This window comes from Oncorhynchus masou, chromosome 13 (genome assembly GCF_036934945.1).
Source record: "Oncorhynchus masou masou isolate Uvic2021 chromosome 13, UVic_Omas_1.1, whole genome shotgun sequence".
NCBI lineage: Eukaryota > Metazoa > Chordata > Actinopteri > Salmoniformes > Salmonidae > Oncorhynchus > Oncorhynchus masou.
Window position 1 is genome coordinate 30946785 of NC_088224.1, and position 8751 is coordinate 30955535.

An 8751-nucleotide genomic window follows, 5' to 3' on the forward strand; every position below is an offset into this window, starting at 1 on the left:
CATCACACTGATCCCAGTTTTGCCATATCACACAACTCAACTAGATGGACCTGTGGAGGGGGGATACCTAACGCATTCAACTGAAATGTGTCTTCCGCAACTAACCCAATGCGGGGAGCTGCCTTAATTGATATTCACTTCAACAGCACCTGGGGAACAATGGGTTAACTGCCTTGCACAAGGGCAGAACGACAGATATTTTCCTTGTCATCTCAGGGATTCAATCCAGCAACCTTTAGGTTAGTGGCCTAACGCTCCTACCCGCCAGGCTACCTGCCGCCCTAATGATATTACACTGATACCAGTTCAGCAATTATGCACAACTCATCTACAGGGACATAGGAATGCTACCCCACTGATCCCAGTTCAGCCGTTACGCACAACTCATCTACAGCGACATGGGGATGATATTACACTGAACCCAGTTCAGCCATTATGCACAACCCATCTACAGGGACATGGGGATGCTATTACACTGATCCCAGTTCTGCCATTACACACAATTCAAATCAAATCAAATGTTATTGTTCACATACACATGGTTAGCAGATGTTCCGACCGTGCAGCAATATCTAACAAGTAATCTAACAATTCCACAACAACTACGTAATACACACACATTTAAGTAAAGGAATGGAATATTAATATACACATATACATATATGGATGAGCAATGACCGAGCGGCATAGGCAAGATGCAATAAATGGTATGCAATAAAGTATATACATATGCAATGAGTAATGCAAGATATGTAAACATTATTCAAGTGGCATTATTAAAGTGACTAGTGATCTATTTATTAGAGTGGCCAATGATTTCAAGTCTGTATGTAGGCAGTACCCTCTCTGTGTTAGTGACAGTTGTTAAACAAACTATGGTTTTGGCAAGTCGGTAAGGACATCTACTTTATGCATGATTCAAGTCATTTTTCCAGCAATTGTTTATAGACAGATAATTTCACTTATAATTCACTGTATCACAATTCCAGTGGGTCAGAAGTTTACATACACACAGTTGACTGTGCCTTTAAACATCTTGGAGAATTCCATAAAATGATGTCATGGCTATAGAAGCTTCTGATAGGCTAATTGACATAATTTGAGTCAATTGGAAGTGTACCTGTGATGGTTTTCAAGGCATAGGCCAAAATAATGGGCCAAAATACCAGCAACAGTGTGTGAAAACTTATGAAGACTTACAGAAAACGTTTGACCTCTGTCATTGACAACAAAGGGTATATAACAAAGTATTGAGATAAACTTTTGTTATTGACCAAATACTTATTTTCCACCATAATTTGCAAATAAATTCATTAAATCCTACATTTTGTCTGTCATAGTTGAAGTGTACCTATGATGAAAATTACAGGCCTCTCTCATCTTTTTAAGTGGGAGAACTTGCATATTTGGTGGCTGACTAAATACTTTTTTGCCCCACTGTACCTTCAAACTCAGTGCTTCATTGCTGGACATCATGGGAAAATAAAAAGAAATCAGCCAAGACCTCAGAAAAGAAATTGGAGACCTCCACAAGTCTGCTTCATCCTTGGGAGCCATTTCCAAATGTACCACGTTCATCTGTACAAACAATAGTATGCAACTATAAACACCATGGGACCACGCAGCCGTCATACTGCTCAGGAAGGAGACACGTTCTGTCTCCGAGAGATGAATGTACTTTGGTGCAAAATTGCAAATCAATCCCAGAACAACAGCAAAGGACCTTGTGAAGATGCTGGAGGAAACAGGTACACAAGTATCTCTATCCACAGTAAAAACGAGTCTCATGTCGATATAACCTGAAACCGCTCAGCAAGAAAGAAGCCACTGCTCCAAAACCACCATAAAAAAGGGTTGCAACTGCACATGGGGACAAATATGCATTTTGGAGAAATGTCATCTGGTCTGATTAAATAAATGTTTGGCAATAATGACCATCGTTATGTTTGGGGGGAAAGGGGGAGGCTTGCAAGCCGAAGAACACCATCCCAACAGTGAAGCACGGGGTGGCAGCATAATGTTGTGGTGGTGCTTTGCTGCAGGAGGGACTGGTGCACTTCACAAAATAGATGGCATCATGGGGCGGAAACGCTTGTGGATAAATTGAAGCATCATCTCAAGACGTCAGTCTGGAAGTTAAAGCTTGGGCGCAAATGGGTCTTCAAAATGAACAATGACCCCAAGTATACTTCCAAAGTTGTGGCAAAATGGCTTAAGGACAACAAAGTCAAGGTATTGGTGTGGCCATCACAAAGCCCTGACCTCAATCCTATAGAAGATTTGTGGGCAGAACTGAAAAAGCGTGTGCGATCAAGGAGGCCTACAAACCCGACTCAGTTACACCAGCTTTGTCAGGGGGAATGGGCCAAAATTCACCCAACGTATTGTGGGACGCTTGTGGAAGGCTACCCGAAACATTTGACCCAAGTTAAACAATTTAAAGGCAATGCTACCAAATACTAATTGAGTGTATGTAAACTTCTGACCCACTGGGAATGTGATGAAAGAAATAAAAGCTGAAATAAATCATTCTCTCTATTATTATTCTGACATTTCACATTCTTAAAATAAAGTGGTGATCCTAACTGACCTAAGACAGGGAATTTTTTTCTAGGATGAAACAAAAGGAATTGTAAAAAATGAGTTTAAATGTATTTGGCTAAGCTGTATGTAATCTTCCGACTTCAATTGTAAATTCTATCAGCATATTGATTGTAGAACTTGTGCTGGCAAAACTCTGGATCACTGCTAATCTAACTTCCACGATACATGCAAGGCCCTCCCCCGCCCTCCCTTCTGCAAATCTGACTACGACTACATTTTTCTCCACCCTCCTATAAGGCAGAAACTCAAACAGGATGTACCCGTGACAAGGACTATTCAATGCTGGTTTGAGAAATCAGAATCCACGCTTGAAGATTGTATTGATCATGCAGACTGGGACATGTTCCGGGTAGCCTTAGAGAATAATATTGATTTATACTCTGATTCTGTGAGTGAGCTTATAAGAAAGTGCATTGAAGATGTTGTACCTACTGTGACTATTATACCCTAACCAGAAACCATGGATAGATGGCGGCATTCGTGCAAAACTGAAAGCGCAGCCACGTCACGGACACCGACGCCTTGCTTCCAGACAAACTAAAGACCTACTAAAGACCTAAAGACCTACCGACGCAGCCTGCTACCAAGGACTGTGGGCTCTCCTTCTCCGTGGCTGATGTGAGTAAGACATTTAAACTTGTTAACCCTCGCAAGGTTGTTGGCCCAGACGGCATCCCTGGCCGCGTCCTGAGAGCATATGCCTACCAGCTGGCTGGTGTGTTTACGGATATATTCCATCTCTCCCTATCCCAATCTGCTCTCCCCACATGCTCCAAGATGGCCACCATTGTTCCTATAACCAAGAAGGAAAGGTAACTGAACTAAATGACAATCACCCCGTGGCACTCACTTCTGTCATCATGAAGCGCTTTGAGAGACCAGTCAAGGATTATATCACCTCCACCTTACCTGTCACCCTAGACCCACTTCAATTTGCGAACCCCAATAGGTCTACAGATGATGCAATCGTCATCATACTGCACACTGCCCTATCCCACCTGGACAAGAGGTATAGCTATGTAAGAATGCTGTTCATTGACTACAGCTCAGCATTCAGCACCATGGTACCCTCCAAGCTCATCATTACGCTTGAGACCCTGGGTTTCAACCCCATCCTGTGCAGTTGGGTCCTGGACTTCCTGATGGTCTGCCACCCAGGTGGTGAAGGTAAAAAACAACATCTCCACTTCGCTGATTCTCAACACTGGGTTACCACAAGTGTGCGTGTTCAGCCCCTCCTGTACTCCCCATTCACCCATGACTGCATGGCCATGCACGCCTCCAACTCAATCATTAAGTTTGCAGATGACACAACAGTAGTAGGCTTGATCATCAAAAATGACGAGACAGCCTATAAGGGAGGTGAGGACACTCGGAGTGTGGTGTCAGGAAAACAACCTCTCACTCAATATAAACAAAACAAAGGAGATGATCGTGGTCTTAGGAAACAGCAGAGGGAGCACCGCCCTATCCACATCGACGGGATAGCAGTGGAGAAGGTGGAAAGTTTTAAGTTTCTCGGCGTACACATCACAGACAAACTGAAACGTTCCACCCAAACAGACAGTGTGGTGAAGAAGGCACAACAGCACTTTTTCAACCTCAGGAGGCTGAAAAATTTAGTTTCTCACCTAAAACCCTCACAAACTTTTACAGATGCATCCAAAAAGATCATCAAGGACAACAACCACCCAGGCCACTGCCTGGCCACCCCGTTCACCTCCAGAAGGCGTGATCAGTACAGGTGCATCAAAGCTGGGAGAGACAAAAAAATGTTAACAAAAACTGTTAACAAGAAATTTGTGGAGTGGTTGAAAAACGAGTTTTACTGACTCCAACATAAGTTTATGTAAACGTCTGACTCCAACTGTAGGTTGTCTAGTTCTCAAATTTGCTTTCTTAAAATCCCCCTAGGTCAGTTGAAGAAAAAGAGCTGACTTCCTGTATGTTGTTACAATTACACCATGAGTCGTTAATCATGAAACATACACCCCACCCCTCTTCTTCCTGGATAGATGCTTATTTCTGTCGACGTGACGCACAATGAATCCCGATGGCTGTACCGACTCTGACAGCATATCCCAAGAGAGCCATGTTTCTGTGAAACAGAATATGTTGCAATCCCTGATGTCTCTCTGGGAAGCAACCCTTGCCCTAATTTTGTCTACCTTGTTATCTAGAGACTAGACATTAGCGAGCAATATACTCTGAAGTGGTGGGTGGTGTGTGCGCCTCCGAAGTCTGACCAGAAGGCCGCTTCTGTGGCGGCATTGTTTTTGGTCAGCCTCTGGAATCAGTTTGAATGCCCTGGGTGCCCAGACAAAGGATTCGCTTAGGGAAAGTCGTATTCCTGGTCGTAGTGCTGGTTAGTTGACATCGCTCTGATATCCAATAGTTCTTCCCGCCTGTTCTCAATAAAACGTAAGATTTTCTGTGCTAACAATGTAAGAATACATTCAAAAAAGTTTCCTAAGGACTACAGGTGAGGCGGCCCTCTCTGTCGGCACCATCTTGACATTATCTACAGGGACCTGGGGATGCTATCACACTGATCCCATTTCAGCCATTGCGCACACCTCATATTCAGGGTTCTTGGGATGATCTGATCACAGTTCATCCCAGACAATTATAGACATCTACAGGGCGAGGATGATCGCTACAGGCTGGTACCACACTGACCCCAGGTCTGCTGGTAAGAGATCATGAGGTCTATTTTCTCTAAAGAAAATCCAGAGGGAAGGTGTAAATTATCTTCAAATTTGAGAGTGTAATTTCATCTTTAGTTCTACATCGGATAAGAACATTTAGAGGAACACAGAATTTTCACGGTAAGTCCCTTTTTCTCTTTCAGGGAGCAATCCTTCCAGCCCTGCAGTGACCAAAGTTTTCTGTCCTCTCACTCTTTCATTTGACATTTAATTTCATTAAATGTTTTGCCACCGGGCCCTCTGCAGTCTGATAGTAAACTGACATTGGGGAGGGGTGGGGGATGGGGGTTAATGGTGACACAAAGTGGCCCATGAGTACAAAGCCGTGGGTTGGTGAGTTGGTCTTTTCTGACTCAAGTCAAGGTTATAGTAAAATGCCCTCTCCCTCCCAGGCTACGGTATGTCAGACAGAAGCTGGCTTCTCTTTGTCCATGGCTCTGAGTAGGCTGCCATTCCAGCAGAGGGGGTGTTTGGTTCTGCCTGTACAACTGACTTAAATCAAAAAGTTAATAAGAAAAATAGTGTTCATTTGGTTGTAGCTTATGAGAATCCAAATAAATAGACTACCTATCTACTGACAAATAACAGTTTGAACACTTTTATAATCCAAATGAAATGTGTTGAATGTTGGATGTCTGCCACATTTGATTCCAAGCTTTAACACAGACAATCTTTACAAAGTGAACTCTCATTAACTACAGAAGAAGATGAAAACACACTGATTTTCAAAGCAGTGATCTTTACTTAATGTTGTGTCTTAAAGAGCTGAAGAGAAGCCATTTTATTGAGCTTGGGTGAGTTTCCAAGCTTCTGGGACGTAGTTCAATCAGTTTGGTTCTAAACCAGAGATGTAGAGAGAGACTTGCATTCTGAGCTCAGTGTCCCAGAGGTAATTTAGCCCAATGTTACTGAACTCCTCACCAACAAAATACATGTTGTCACCCCCATCTTACCATGTTCCATTTTCTTCATTTTTTGGCTTGTTGCCTGTGTTCTCCTTGCACACTCTGCAGGTCAGAGGGTCATGGATGAACCAGATTTGTGCTTTATTGAAAGGAATATTTTAGGTGCTGGGTAGAATCCAAATCTGTTGCAGAGCATCAGACTTCCCAGTATCCTCCAAGCCCCCCTCCTCCACCTCCCCTCTACCTCTCCTCCCCACCCCCGCCACCCACCCCCTCTGTCTCACACACCTCTCTGCCTCCTGCATTATAATATGTTAAAATAAAAAGCAATTGAACCTTGTTTCTGAAATGTTATTTCGATATGATGAGGAAGGCACTGCATATTCTGCTACAGAGTAATCAGCTGATACAGTACAGAGTGGCTTATCCAACCATCAGAGACAGGGCTGAGACAGAGTGTGTCCTAAATGGACCCTGGTCAAACGTAATGCACCACATAGGGAATGCGGTGTCATTTGGGTTGCAGTCTAGCTTGATGCTATTCACAATGGGAAGGATCTTCTGACCCAGTTCCTGTTTCTAATGGACAAAACACACAGTGAAAGTTGAATAATACACTTAATAACAGAACATCCATGTACCATATATACAGTGTAGGGTCATGTTTATCAGCAGAGTAGCTGAGTCAAGGCTCATAGTTCAGACTAGATAACAACCAGACAGCCAGGCCCCAGCATCCCATTACCACCAGACTGCCTGGCTGTCAAAAGCTGACCGCTGAAAAGGCCATCTAAACTCCAGCCTCAGCCCTAGCCTCTGCCCGGCACAAATGAGCCAGCCGCACTCCTCGGGGTTTTATTGAGCGATTCTCTTGTTATTCTCACCTGTAAGAAGAAGAAAGCAAAAACAACCAGGTCTGAAGTGGAGAAAAATACCTAAAAGGATTTTATCTAGCCCATGCCCCTAGAAAATAACACAGAACTGGCCATTTTAGTCAAGGAATATTTATATGAATATAGGCCAGAATTAGATGAAGATGTTTGTTGGTTTGGAACTGGCTGTGATGGATTTAGTGAAGCTGAAAACAATTCCATCTACAGTACAAGGCGCCTTTCTTGAAATAACCGCCCAAATTTTGAATCAGACTCCATTTGTTTAAAGGAGAGACCACCTCTGAACCCTCCACTGAAAACAATTCTCTTGGGTGATTCCCATAGGGCTCTCGCCAAAAGTAGTGCACTATTTAGGGAATAGGGTGCAATTTGGGACAGCCATGGTTTTGATGTCTATGATGAGGGCAAGAGCAGATGGACTGAACTTAACCCAGTGTGAAACAAAAGTTCAAAGTCAGATCTGTGAGACGCAGTTGGCACTCTATCAAGCGTAGTGCACTATGAAGGGAAAAGGGTGCCATTTGGGTAGAATAGAGATAAAATAATAGAGACTAGAGACATATTTACATTCAGAAAAATATGTGTCTTAGGGAGACAGTTCTTCCCTTTCACACATCTGTTTGATGTGCAAGTATTATTTCAAGGGCATTTAAAGGTAAATACTATCCAGTCATTAATGCATTTTTTAGTTTCCAAATGTGCCAAACTGCCAGGATCTGTTGGGACCTTCAATCTGAGGCGTGTTAAAACAGAAAAACTATATTTATAAACTGACTTCATCACATAGGGTCAATTCAATAAAGTTAAGATGCTGGCATGTCATTTATTTCATAGACATCCCATACTGTGATTCTCATTACAGTGTCCCAAATGACATCTTATTCCCTATATAGTGCATTCAGGTAGCCTAGAGGTTAGAGCATTGGGCCAGTAACTGAAAGGTTGCTGGATTGAATACCCAAGCTGACAAGGTAAAAATCTGTTGTTCTGCCCCTGCCCCGTTAACTCCCAAATACATGGATGTTGATTATGATATCCTCCCCCACACCTCTCTGGTTCAGAGGGGTTGGTTTAAATGCAAAAGACACATTTCAGTTGTACAACTGACTAGGTATCCTACTTTTGACTAGAGTCGTACCGGCCAAATAGTGTCCCCCTCTACATCACAATGGGATTCGATAAACTATCCGCGTCCATTGCTATATCATTGGTGTGATGACCAAATGATTACAATTTTGAAGATCGCTACAGCCTAAATGACATTCTATTCATCATCGTTATGCAAACAAGGCTGATTTCCGCATCAATGTCGCTCTTTAATTAAGCAAGTTTAGTTTTTTGTTTAGCTAATTAAATGAAAACATTAATTCAAACTACTTTTGGGTACCTTGTTAACATTATAACATGAAATCCATGTCTTAAACATTACTACATTTCAGAAATGGCAAAGAAAACGTGCAATCTGCTTGACACATGAAAGTGTCAAGCAGATCACCCCATTCATGTGGGGTGATAACCCCCTCATACCTTACAGATCAGCCCATTCATGTGGGGTGATAACCCCTTCATACCTTACAGATCACCCCATTCATGTGGGGTGATAACCCCTTCATACCTTACAGATCAGCCCATTCATGTGGG